Below are 12,939 nucleotides of genomic sequence, written 5' to 3' on the forward strand. Positions count from 1 at the left end.
CATGGGATTGTTCCCAGAGAAAGAAAAACTTATTTTCACATAAAAACTTTACACAAGTGTTCAAAGTTTTATTAATAATGTAACATATCCTGAGTCATAAAATAAACCTTAACTAACTTAAAAGAATGGAAATCATGTAGAGTATGTTTTAGAATCGAAACAAAGTAGAAGTGTATCAAAGAAAAACAACAAGGACATCTTCAAACACATAGAATTTAAGCAGCATACTTCTTTCTAAGTAATCCTTGGGTCAAATAGAAAATCTCAAAGGAGATTTAAAAAACAAAAAAACAAAAAACAAACACATCGGGACTCTGTTCATAGAGGCCAAACCTGGAAATGACTCACTGGGCACATGGTTAAACAGACTGCAGTAATCCACACCATAGGCTACTTCTCAACCATAAAAGCAAGAAACTATTGGTATGCAACTACTTGAATGAACTTCAAGGAATAATGTTAAGTGAAAAATGCTAATCTCAAAGTTATAAACTGTCTTATTTTAGTTGATACACTAATTTTTGAAATATCAAAAGTATAAAGATGGAGAATAAATTAGTAGTTGTAGTATGTGTCAAAAGAAGACTGTGGCCTCCTGTCTTATTTGTGTCTGTGTGTCTCTCCCCCCCGGTCCCAACCAGGGCATAGCCCAGCTGTGAGTGAATGGGAACCATTCATCAATGCTCTTCTCACTATCTGTGTTTATTCTTGTGAAAGTGTCTGACTCTAGCACAGTGGGGACACAGTGAGGGAACAAGGAAAAGAAGACATATATTTTCTTTAGAATGGGAAATCCATTTTATTGTAATGACATATAGCTTTTTATTTTTCCTCTGAAGGACTCTAACCTTCTATGATTGGTCTAAATTAATTTCATCTTTCCTTTGGTTTCCGTAGCAATGTATTTCATACTCATATTGCCAAGAACAATTCTCCTAGTGTTATATTTACCAAATAATTTGGAAATATTCCCTGTCATTTTTTTTTTCTGGTTGTAGCTGGTCATATCAAAGAATACCACCACTTTGCAAGAAGAAAGTGTACATAGAACACATTCAGTGCTCAATGACTCAATGTTCATGAGGTTAATCAATGAATAAATATGCAAAATTCAAATTGTATACCCCTTATTCTTTTCCCAAGCATCAGATAATTCAAGTTAAAAATCATACAGTCATCTCCTATAAGAAGATCCTTGAAGATCCTTGTGTGGGGTATGTATTTACAGAAATGCACAGGAAAGAATGCGCATGTTCTCAGGGTCTTACAATCTTGATTGCATCCTTATATGCTCTGCAGGAGAAGCAGAAGGTCTGGGAAGCACAGAGGAGGGGCATTTAGGCCTGGGCAGGGAATGCTGAGGTAGTGTGTGTGTGTGTGTGTGTGTGTGTGTGTGTGTGTATTTTGGGTTCCTAGATTCAATTCCAATGTGTTGGAGGGGGAATTTCCCCACACATTCCAGCAATTGTCAGGATACTAGCTTTGTTTCCTAAAATTCAACTCAGTTTTGACACTATTTACCCAGAGATAGCATCAGATTCCACAGATTGAGAGCTTAGTCCCACGAGACTGCCCTCCCCCCAATTCAGATGATAGACATAAACCCCCATTGTTACCTGTGTTTCTGACACACAGACTACAGAGCAAAAGTTCCCATCATACCTCTCCTTGGTTTAAGTATTGCTAGAAAGGCTCACAGAACTCAGAATGTTTTACTAGATCACCAGATGATCATACAAGGACATAACTCAGGAATAGCCATATGGTAGATGCATAGAGTGAGGTTTGGGGGAAGGGCACCAAGCTTCCATGGTGTTCAGGTGCTGCTTCCCTGAGCACCAACACATGTTCACCAATGCAGAAGCTCTCTGAACCCAGCCCATTTGGGGTTTTCAGAGTCTTCATTACACAGGTACCATTGATTAAATTATTGGCTCTGGGTCACTGAACTGAACCTCAGCCCCACTCTCCTCTCCTGAGGTCAGGGGTGGAACTCACAGTTTCAACCTTTTAATCACAGGGTTGGCTCCCTTGCAACCAGCCCTGTTTGGGTTCCAAGAGTCACTATTAACATAACAAAGGACACCTTAGTTGCTCTCATACCTTAGGAAATTTCAAGGGTTTTAGGAAAACCAGAAAGAGGATGAAAACTAAATATATATTTCTTATTAAAAAACACAATATCACTGTGTGTGTGTGTGTGTGTGTGTGTAGAAAATGGCACAAATCAAAAGGCAGGAGACTGAAGCAGTGGTTTCTCCTGGTCAGGACAGGTTAACAGTCCTTAGAGCTCACAGGTAGGTGACAGTTCCTCTTCTGACCATGGGTCCAGCTCCTCCTGCTCTTCCTGTGTGCCAGGACTTGTATTTGCCTTGTACTTGCATTCTCCCTTTTAACGTTGAACAAAGTGCTTCACCTCTCCAGTTTCTTCATCTGAAGAACAGAGATTAGATAATAATGGCTCCACCTCAGAGGCTCTGGTGAGGTGTGAAAGTTCATCTAAAAAGAGCTCTGAAAGCAAGTTCAGCCGGAAACAGCACCTGGCAAATGTTAACAGGTAAGGTGATGGGGGTGAGCATGAACATCCTTGGGAAACTGACAAGGGAAAGTGTACATAACATACCTGAGAAACACTGACAATGGTACTGGGGAACCAGGCCTGAGAGTCTCCAAAGGACTAAGTGTGCAGCTGTGTGTGTCTTAAATCCACTGCTTTCCAGAAAGCCAGACTGTTGATGAGAGAGCTCTGACCTCTCCTGGGTATTATCAGTAATAATTACTGTTAACTGCTGTTCACATTTGTTTAGTACTCTACAGTTTATGAAGCACTTCCACATACACTCTTGTCATGCTCATCCACTGGGAGTTGTTGAGGATTTCTGAATGGATGCCAAGGGGGTATTCAATAAAATGCCCAAGGCTGCTGTCCTCACCTCTAGGCTCCAGGCTGTAAATCTGGTCACATTCACTGGCATTAAAATCACCTGATACATCCAGATAAATTAACAGGAATGGCTGGGTGGCCATTCTCTGAACTGCCCTCCACTGGCTGCAGGTGGTGGTGTCCATTATGCTACCAGAAGTGCAGTGAGATACACTAGTGAGTGTGGGGGTCAGACTACCTCATGTCTGTTCTAGTCCCAATATCTCCCTAGCTTCTGGAATCAGAAAAGATAACTATTTTTATTCCCATTGCATTTTTAAAGAATATGATAAAGATTCTTGAGGAAAGTGGTAGACAAATACATTAATAAATAAAATAAACAATTCTAATTTTAAAATAGTGGGGAAATCTACTGAGTAAGGGCTTTATTGAATTATTCTCTGTTAAGAAACTATTCCTATTCCTGTGCCAAACTGTCAGCTTGCTTGGGAGGGTGGACGAATGCTCAGAGCCCAAGGCTTTAGGGAAAGGAATGGATAAGACATCTCATGCTTTTGCCTGAGATTCAAAGCAACTGACACCTGTTGGGGAGAGCGTGATGGCCTGGGATCACAAATTCCAGGTGGATGGAGATGAACAAGTCCCCTGAAATAAAATTCTCAAGGTTTGAACGAGATGAAAAGGCAAGCTGATTGCCAAGCTGGCCCAGAATCCAAAAGAACCAACAGTCAGTCTGACTCTGGGGTCTAGGGGCTCATGATCATCTGTGTCCCAGGGATAGGCTGCTCCTAGAAGCAGTGGCTCCAAGTGATTTAAAGAGTGGTGACATTATGAGCAATAGTACTTGAACATCAAAACTAGGTGTGATTGGATATTGTCCTTCCTGGGGCCCTTGGGACTGGGAGAGGCTACGTGATGGTGTGGCCACAAAAGGTGAAAGTCAGGTCCAGCTGTGTTGAAGGCCTCTTCACACTACCTGAGCTGGAGCTCCTACTCCAGCCTGCACAGGCTCCAGCATTGTGGTGATTGTGGGACACGAGGGTCAATGGAGTGCCCCACTCTCCCAGTGGCAGTGGTCTCCATTGACCAGCAGAGGTTTCCTGGTACTGTCTGTGCCTTGTAGCATGGTGAGTGCTGAGGGATTCTCCCCCATGTGTGCAGAGCACAGGTCACTGCTGGACAGTAAGTCTCCCTGAATGGAGTGGTATGACAGCCCTGGCCCTTGGAACATTTGGAAGCATGTAACAGCCCAGGGACTTACTGGGAGGGAGAGGTTGGAAGCAGAAGGAGGATAAGACAGAAAGCTACTGAGGGTTCACAGATTTTAAGATGCTACAGGGAGTGCTTTAATTACATGCCAGAGCTGAAGATGCATGCCTTACTCATATGTGAGTTACATTATTCATATATTCATCTGTTACAAAAAAAAAACTATATAAAGGACCTTTGACAGCATGTATATTGTGTTTTTTAAGTTTATTTATTTATTTTATTTTTTTTATTTTTTTTTATTTATTTATTTTAATAATAAGAGAGAGACAGAGACAGTATGAGTGGGGGAGGGGTAGAGAAAGAGGGAGACAGAGAATCCCAAGCAGGTTCTGCACTGTCAGCGCAGAGCCCAATGCAGGGCTCAAACCCACAAAACCGTGAGATCATGACCCGAGCTGAAATCAAGAGTCAGATGCTCAACCGACTGAGCCACCCAGGCACCCCTATATTGTGGTTTTAAAGATCAATTCGACATGGTTGGATTCTAAAGGATCATACCATATATTAGGATTAAAAATACATATACATAATTCTATTTATGTAATGTGTATATACTCATTTTACTGTAAAATGTATTCATTTGTTAGTTTATAGAACAGCTGTCCATCTCCTCCCAATATCACTAGGACACACAGGATAGGAATAATCACCTTTACCTTCTTAATACTGAAAGGAGTTCTGAAATGAAGCCAGTCAAATTCAGCCCCACACCGTCTCTATTCTCTTAGAAGAATGTTAAGTAAATTGCTTTTGTTAGCAACTGTTTAATCTCCAAGGCTGAAAAGTCTACTGTGAACCTTGTCACATTGTTTCAGAGTGAATCTGACCTAACATTTCATGTTTGTTTACTTGTTTTTAAAAATACTTTATTTTTAAGTAATCTTTCCATCCAACGTGGTGCTCGAACTCAAACCCCAAGATCAAGAGTCACATGCTCCACCGACTGAGCCAGCTGGACGCCCCCTAACATTTCATGTTTGTACACTCAATTCCTCATGTCTTGCTAATGTGACTTGCCCTAGCCTGGGGAGTTGGTGAAGACAGGATCTGGGTCTCACTTGGTCACTGCCATGTCTCCAGGTTTAGAACATGCCCGGCATGGCATAGGCAGGTGGCACTGTTGAGTGAAGACAGAATAATGAACAGCAGGTGTCCTAGGAAAACATCTAGGAAAAGTTGTTTGGGCAGGAGAAGCTTCCTGGCTGCAAGAATCTCTATGCAAGAATCTCAGGACTGGATTTCCCACCCAGTAGGTATCAGGATAATAATTCCTCCAAAGAGCCATCTGCTTCATTGCTGGCAGTCAGGGCTCTTTGCTCTCAACCTGAAGCTGTCTACTCATCCTGGGCACCCACATTGGGTCCTCCAGGACCCAGCAGAGCCCCCAGTGGACTCTCCCAGTTCCCAGCCATTCTTCCCTCCAGGCTACTTCTGTCCCACACAATCACTGCCCTTCCTGACTTGGGTGTTGGGCCAAGAGGCATCACTGCTGTCCCCTACAAGCCTCAGGACCACACTGCAGCTTCACTCCAGCCATGCTCCTCAGGCATTTATTTTTCTACAAAGTCTGTCACATAAAAAACAACATGAGTGTCACAGATACATGATGGGCAAAACCTGATATATTCTTGTCTTTTTACAAACCCTGATATTTCAGAGTTCCTTTCTTAGTATAAACCATTTTACTTGCCAAGAACACTAAATGTTAGTCATGATCTAGAAAAGACAAATGGCTAGAATTCTCCAGATCTCCACAACTTTTTTTCCCATGGCTGCCACTACCCCTGCCAGATTCCTGAGGATGAGAGGACACAAATCTACACATAACAACCTAGATACAAGCACATTTTAGACAATACACACTTGGAATTTTCCCCCAAAAAAATCTAGGCCCATGAGCCTGTTTCCTGCCTTCTCCTTCTATGCCTCCATCTTGATATTGACCCTATGAATTGTCTTTTCTGTTGTAAAGAAATGGAGAAACAAAGTAACAGAGAAGCCACAGATTCTTCTTTCCCAGTCCCAACTCCCTATATCTTGTCTCATTTTGATTTCTTTCCAGGTTGACCTTGCTCCTTGCCACACTCTAGGGAGAGCACTTCACAAGAGGACCTCCCTTGACTCATTAGTGCCTGTGATGTGAAGGATCCTGCACTTCCAGGGCCAAGTTGAAGGGTCAACCTTTGTAGACACCCTGATGGCTAGGAAGAGTGGAAGGGTCTTAATACTAGATTGTGTTTCTATCAGTTTGAATTCCCAACCTACAATATTTAAATAATGATCCCTACCCTGGAACATCCTAGGAAACATAACTTCACCTCTCTATAAAAGCATTTTTTGTGTAGCAAGATTAGCAAGTATATCATTCTCCAAATAAAACAGCAATCCACCTACAAATCTAAGTAGTGCATGATAAAACAGTTTTCTAGAACCTCCTATTAAATATTCAAACAAACACTATAAATGCTTCAGGGCCACTTTATGAGTTTCTTGGATGGCAATAGTAAAATCATTAAAGGTCTCCAACACAAATGAAGCTACATAACTTAGATGATTTATTTCAGGGACTCATCAATGCTGTGAAATAATGCAGTGTGTGTGTGTGTGTGTGTGTGTGTGTGTGTGTGTGTGTGTCTTCAAATGCCACAAGTCTTACACAGACATTTGCATCACTAACTCACCAGTAGCAACCCCCATGACAGCACCACCTAGCAAGCAGAGGGGCCGAGTTTCAGAAGCAAGCTTATCAAGGCACACTGTCCCACATCGGTCTACATGCTGGTGGAGATTAAGCCATAACAAAATAGGACCAGACCAAGGTACAGAAGCAGAAAAGCTGCTGTGATGTATATCCCTCTCCCCTCAAAGGTGCCTCCAGCCCAGGCCATGCTGTCCTTTCCTGGCATTTTTTTTTTTCAATCTTGCAGCTGGGATATCTTTGCCCACAGACTTATCTTCACTTGGGTCTCAAGGTTACTCTCTCTTCTCTTCCTCCTAGGACATTCTCTCCATTTTGCCCCACACATTCCCACAGGTAGTTCTCATGCATTCTCCCTCCAAAGCAGCTGGCACAGAAGCTACAGTCCTTCAAGTGGGCTTCAGAAGAAGGGCTGAGAGCTATCTGCCTGCCTTCTCATAAAACCAGAAATGTCACAGCAATACTCCTAGGTGAGTCCACTGCACAGGGGACGTATGAAACACCCATAAATGATAGAAGTTCATTCTCATTGACTATGGGAGATGGCCACCCCATAAGTGTCTCCCAGAGCAGTGCTATAGCAGGGCACTCTGTAGGCACAGAGGGAATCACACAGGAATGCCCATGAGCTCCTGGATGAGAAGGAAGAATGTCACCACCACTACACTGCCATAACAGGATTCTGAAGCTTGAGTTTTCCACAGTTTAACCTCCCCTCCCCTCAGGGAAGAGAGTGAAGGGTATAGGAGCTGAGTTAAAGCACACACAAACCAGGGAGAACTGTTTAGTTTATTGTCCTTTATAGTGTCTAGTTCAAACAGCTATTTCTGTTTCTGTATGTTCATACTTGGGACTCTCAAGTGTAGTAAGAAGATATTTATGTAGCCATATCCCAAGCTAAATCCTAAAAGGATGACATAGATAAGCCAATAAGAATCTATTTTCACAATGACTGAGGGATTGCTAGGAGAAGGAAGAAAAGGTCAAGGCACAGGGAGGCTGCTCTAGTGCCACAGGGAGAGACAGGTCATGGGACTGAAATACAGTAACGTAGACATCACCTGCCCATGTTCCCTGTGGAACTGTATTTGGGTCTTATGCAATGCAGGGTGTCTGGACTAAATTCAGAAGACATTAGTCCCCAGGCAGTGAGACTCAGACCCTGCTGACGGAGGGAGAAACCTTTACCCCAGCATACTGAGAGAAGCTCTGGGCAGGAGGCTGTGGAGTTTCAGGGGTGAATGACACATGAGCACACATGAAGACTCCTCCAGGAGACTCCTGGGGCTTCACGAAGCATGAATGTAGGGAAAAGTGAGCCTGGCCAAGGCAGGGAAATAGTTCTTGTGGGCAGTCTTCTTTGTGATGGTTGACAAATAACTGATCCTGTCCATGAGAGGATTTTGGAGAATAGAACATAAGCTTTGGGTTACATGAACATGGGGCCTGGCACCCCATGCCATTTATTTAACTCTTCCCAGCTTCAGTTTCTTCATCTTTGAAAACAGAGATAACATCTGCCACTCAAACAATTATAAGGAATGCAGTGTTCATGCATGTGCAGCATTTAATCTCTCCCTTGGCACTCATCACATATTCAGTGAATGTTGATAAAAAAAAATATGAATGCATCGTGACCACATACTGACAAAACCCATATTCTTTGAAGGACCTTATTTGTTTTACTAGGATTGATCTTGTTCATTTTGCACTGATATGACTATAATAAGACTCATGGGTCTGACTTGGTCTCTGGGTATCAGGAAACAAAATGACCTTACAGTCACTGTGAAGGGCCCCTTGATAATGGTTAGGTTGGAGTGGTAGGACTCTGGACTTTGCCTGAGAGCCTGTCTGAACATTGAAGCAGATCCAGAGAGGTTTTAGAGAATGACCTAGTCTCTCCCTGGAAGATCTTTCCAATGCACCTCCATGCACACATGGAGGGCAGATACTTCCCAGAGAGGTCAACAAAACTGGGTACCTCTTGTTAATTAAGATAATTTATGAAGGTTATCTCAACCATGATTTGTCTGCCTGTCAGACTATGTCAAAATTCCAGCTTAGATAGCAAGCTATTCTGGATTCATTCTTGCATCTGGTAGATCTCACTGGTGCTAACTCTGTACTGGGGATTGTAATGGTAACTGGAGATACTGTGTCAAGTAAGCACCATCTCTGTCCTTTCTTCAAATGGTGGGGACAGACAATTATGCCACAGTGAGATGGAGGCCCTGGTGGAGGGAATCACTGTGTGCCATGTCCAAACTAGAGTCACAGTAGACTTCAAGAAGTGGGGTGACACCTGAAGTCAGAATGACAAGTAGGAATTAGCCAGATGGAAAGGGGTAGAGTGGAAGTTCTTAATTTGGTAATTGCTTATTTGGTACCTCTTCTGCTGTCCTATGCTCTGATTATAGAATGATGAATTAAATAGTTTTGTCTAAGGAGGCAATAAACATGGAGTAGCAATTGCAGGGTGGTGGAAGTTGCCGAGAGGTGACCTTAATCTCTCCAACTTGGTGGACAGAAGCAGGGTGGCTGTGGAAAGGCTTAAGCTGGGACTTGAATGCTTGGCAAGAATTAGGTGGTGGTGGATGGAAGAACATTTCAGACAGAGGGGAAAGGGTATATTAAGGATCAGGAATTAGAAAAATGTTGCCACTTCCAGGGAAGGTAAAGAATGCCAATCTGTAGCGGCACCTGTAACTGGCTCAGTCAGTTAAGCGTCTGACTTCAGTTCAAGTCATGATCTCACAGTCCGTGAGTTTGAGCCCTGCATCAGGCTCTGTGCTGACAGCTCAGAGCCTGGAGCCTGCTTCGGATTCTGTGTCTCCCTCTCTCTCTCTCTGCCCCTTCCCCACTCACGCTGTGTTTCTATCAAAAACTGAATAAACGTTAAAAAATTAAAAAAAAAGTGCCAATCTATATACAGCATGGGGAGAGGAGGGAAGGGTGAAAGTGGAGAGGTGAGAAGGACCTGGTCATGCAAGCCATGGAACTCAGGTTATACTGTATGAGCAGCTGGAAGCGTTTTAAAGATGACCATGACATTTAGATTTTTTATTTAGGCAAACCATGCTTTTGGCTCCAGTATGGAGAACGAATTGAAGGTGAGGCTGGAAGTGACTCTACTGCTTAGAACAGGTCTAGTGGACCAGGGGAGCTGAAAATCCAATTAAGAGTCCACTTTAGTAATTCAGAGGATGGTGATTTGAACATCAGTGGAGGAGGCAGTCCTAAATTATGGGTGGGTTATGGAGAAAGTTTGGCAGATGCCAGCTGAAAGCAACATATCAAAACTTCTTTCTGATGTAAATGGATAACCTTTCTTGGTTTAACAGATTGCTTAATCCCAAGCTCTTGCAGAAAGAAGAGTGGCTGGTTTATCAGACTTCTGGACAAAGCAGGTAACAGTGGCACCACCTGCCCACTGAACTTTCCTGTTAGTCCTGCTCCTATTGTAAGACTTTCGTGAGGCCTGAGATTTGCTCTTCAGTGTGGTTGCAATCATTAGTGGACGATCTTAGACATGATTGTACTAAGCACCAGCTTTTAGTGGTGAGTGACACAGGAGAACTCAGAAGAGGTTAAATTATCTTCCGATACCATGTTAGCTGTCAAAACTCCCAGCCAATCAGGCTTCTGTATGCTTCTCCTTCCAGCTCCTGATGATCAGAAGACTAGCACCCTCGGATACTATATTCCAGAGATTGCTGCAGCAGAAGTAAGGCTCTACAGTCTCTGTCTCATTTCTTTCTAAACCTTTGTCAAAGAAACAGGACTGCATTTTTATCTTACTAAAGATGATCAAATTTAATTAATGCTGAAAACTTTTTTTGCTTAAGATTTGTTCAACTTAGGCTTCTTTCTAATTAACATGGCATTTTTTTTTTCTTTCAACGTTTATTTATTTTTGGGACAGAGAGAGACAGAGCATGAATGGGGGAGGGGCAGAGAGAGAGGGAGACACAGAATCGGAAACAGGCTCCAGGCTCTGAGCCATCAGCCCAGAGCCTGACGCGAGGCTCGAACTCCCGGACTGCGAGATCGTGACCTGGCTGAAGTCGGACGCTTAACCAACTGCGCCACCCAGGCGCCCCAACATGGCATTTTAAACAAAACATATTCCTTACTGTGATCGAGACTGTTGTGCAACCAAATGTTAATTTCCCAGCCTCTGTTGTAATTGATTGTGACCACAGGACTGTTGTGGGCAGTGGGTTGTAGCTTTACATGATGTAAACCACTTCCAAGTCTGGACCTTAACCATATCCCATATGATACTCTAGGCCTCTCTTCCTTTTCTGTGATTCCCAGGAACCCAGGAACCCTGGGTGCCCTGTTTCAGATGGCAGAGGTACAAAATATAAGACTACCACCCAACTCCCTTGGATTTTGCTTGAGTGAGACACAAATCATCCATCATTGGATCTATTAAACCAATTTAATTTTGGCTTTTATTTATTAACGTAGCATAGCATAGCATATATAGACTAATGCACCTTGTAACTCTAAACAGTATGACTCCTATTGGTTTTCCAGGTCAAAATATTCATCAGCACATTTGAAGAAGCCCATATTCAGGCTGCTCCCTTTGCCTCTTCTCAAAAGGACACGAGTATGAAGAAAACTGTTCAAAAGCCTATAGAACATTAAGAAGTATAATAATAATAGTTGCATTTATTTGGATGTGGGGATAGGCAGGGGCAGAGATGATGGGAAACTGCTAGATAGTAGGGTCTTTCAGAGAGAGAGAGAGAGAGAGAGAGAGAGAGAGAGAGAGAGATCTGGAGGAGGAGTGCATCGTATTCTGATGTGTTTTGTTCTGTGGGCAGTGAGAAGAGATGATCAATGCTATGTTGAGTCTGCTGATTATTTTTTAAAATCTGGATATAAGTACTTTATTTACAAATATTTAGATTAATAGCATTCTGTTACATCAAATGAAGAATACAGCAATCCGAATATATCCTGTAATAAAAACAAGACCCACTGTAACTAACTTTGGGAATTGGGTATTCGACCTAAAAAAGACAAAGTTTTTGGTTTGATATTTCTACCTTGTATCTAATGAATGGGTTGTCCGTATGTAAATATACATACACATCAGCAGGTCATGGTCCCTGGTCACATCCTTTGTGATGCAACAGTGCAAGCAAAATGGGTCACTGTAAGTTTTTAACAGAATATGTCAATCTACTCCAGAAAAGTTGTTTTTACAAATGTTAAACAGAGAAATAAAATGAGTCCACAAACTAACCAATGTTTTATTTAACATTGACTACACAATATTCCAGTACTATCCCATGTTTACAATCCATATTTAAAGTACCTGTGGATATCCAGGTTGAGAATCCAGTGAACAGTTGGATATACATGACTGAACTGTACAAGAATAATCTGTACTGAAATTGTAGATTTTTGAGTTATCACTATATAAATTGAAGCCATCATTACTCTTCACATGAGCTCTCCCAGAGAAAAGGTGATAATAAGAAAAGCAAAATCCTAAGGCCCCACAGGAATACTCACATTAAGCAACAAGGTTCTATGCAGAGGCTGTGAAGCAGGTAGAATGTGTGTGTAGAGAAATGAGCTGGTGTAGTATCAAGAAGGGCATGGATAGTGGTGCTGGTTGATGCTGAAAACCTCCTAGCATAGAGCCCAGAGAAGTCCATCTGACCTGGAAGGGAAGAAGTCAGTGTGACCCTGATGATAAGCAGCCTGAGCTGGATGGTCTGTGTTCAGAGGTGATTGGAAGGAAGTTAAGGGCACACAGTGAGTGTGGACAATCACAAGAGTTTGGGAAAGGACCAAAAGGATGTGTGACTGAGGTAGATTTTTTCTTTTAACATAAGGTGAGTTAGGTTAACATGCTGATGAGAAAAAGTCAGAAGGAGGGGAAAGGAAGGATAAAAAATCTGTCCCTAAAGGTAGACAGAAAGGATGGGGGTACAGTGGAGGCCTCTTCTCCTAAGATGGGGCAGGTTGAGACTCATCTACACACATCTGTGTTGGGTGTTGGAAGTTTGGAAAACTCCCTGTGAGTGGAGTCTGTCTCTATAGTGAAGGATACCTGCTG

At 42.6% G+C, this 12,939-nt stretch overlaps 1 long non-coding RNA gene across 1 annotated transcript; it reads left to right on the forward strand.

Moving 5' to 3' along the window:
* The first annotated feature begins 2,475 nt into the window (after positions 1-2,475).
* LOC121030212 (uncharacterized) lies at positions 2,476-11,502 on the forward strand. Its single transcript, XR_005790113.1, has 3 exons — positions 2,476-2,557; positions 10,520-10,581; positions 11,400-11,502. It is a non-coding gene; the product is annotated as an uncharacterized LOC121030212 (long non-coding RNA).
* The last annotated feature ends 1,437 nt before the right edge of the window (positions 11,503-12,939 follow it).

This window comes from Herpailurus yagouaroundi, unplaced genomic scaffold (assembly GCF_014898765.1).
Source record: "Herpailurus yagouaroundi ecotype Mexico unplaced genomic scaffold, PumYag 140, whole genome shotgun sequence".
Lineage (NCBI taxonomy): Eukaryota > Metazoa > Chordata > Mammalia > Carnivora > Felidae > Herpailurus > Herpailurus yagouaroundi.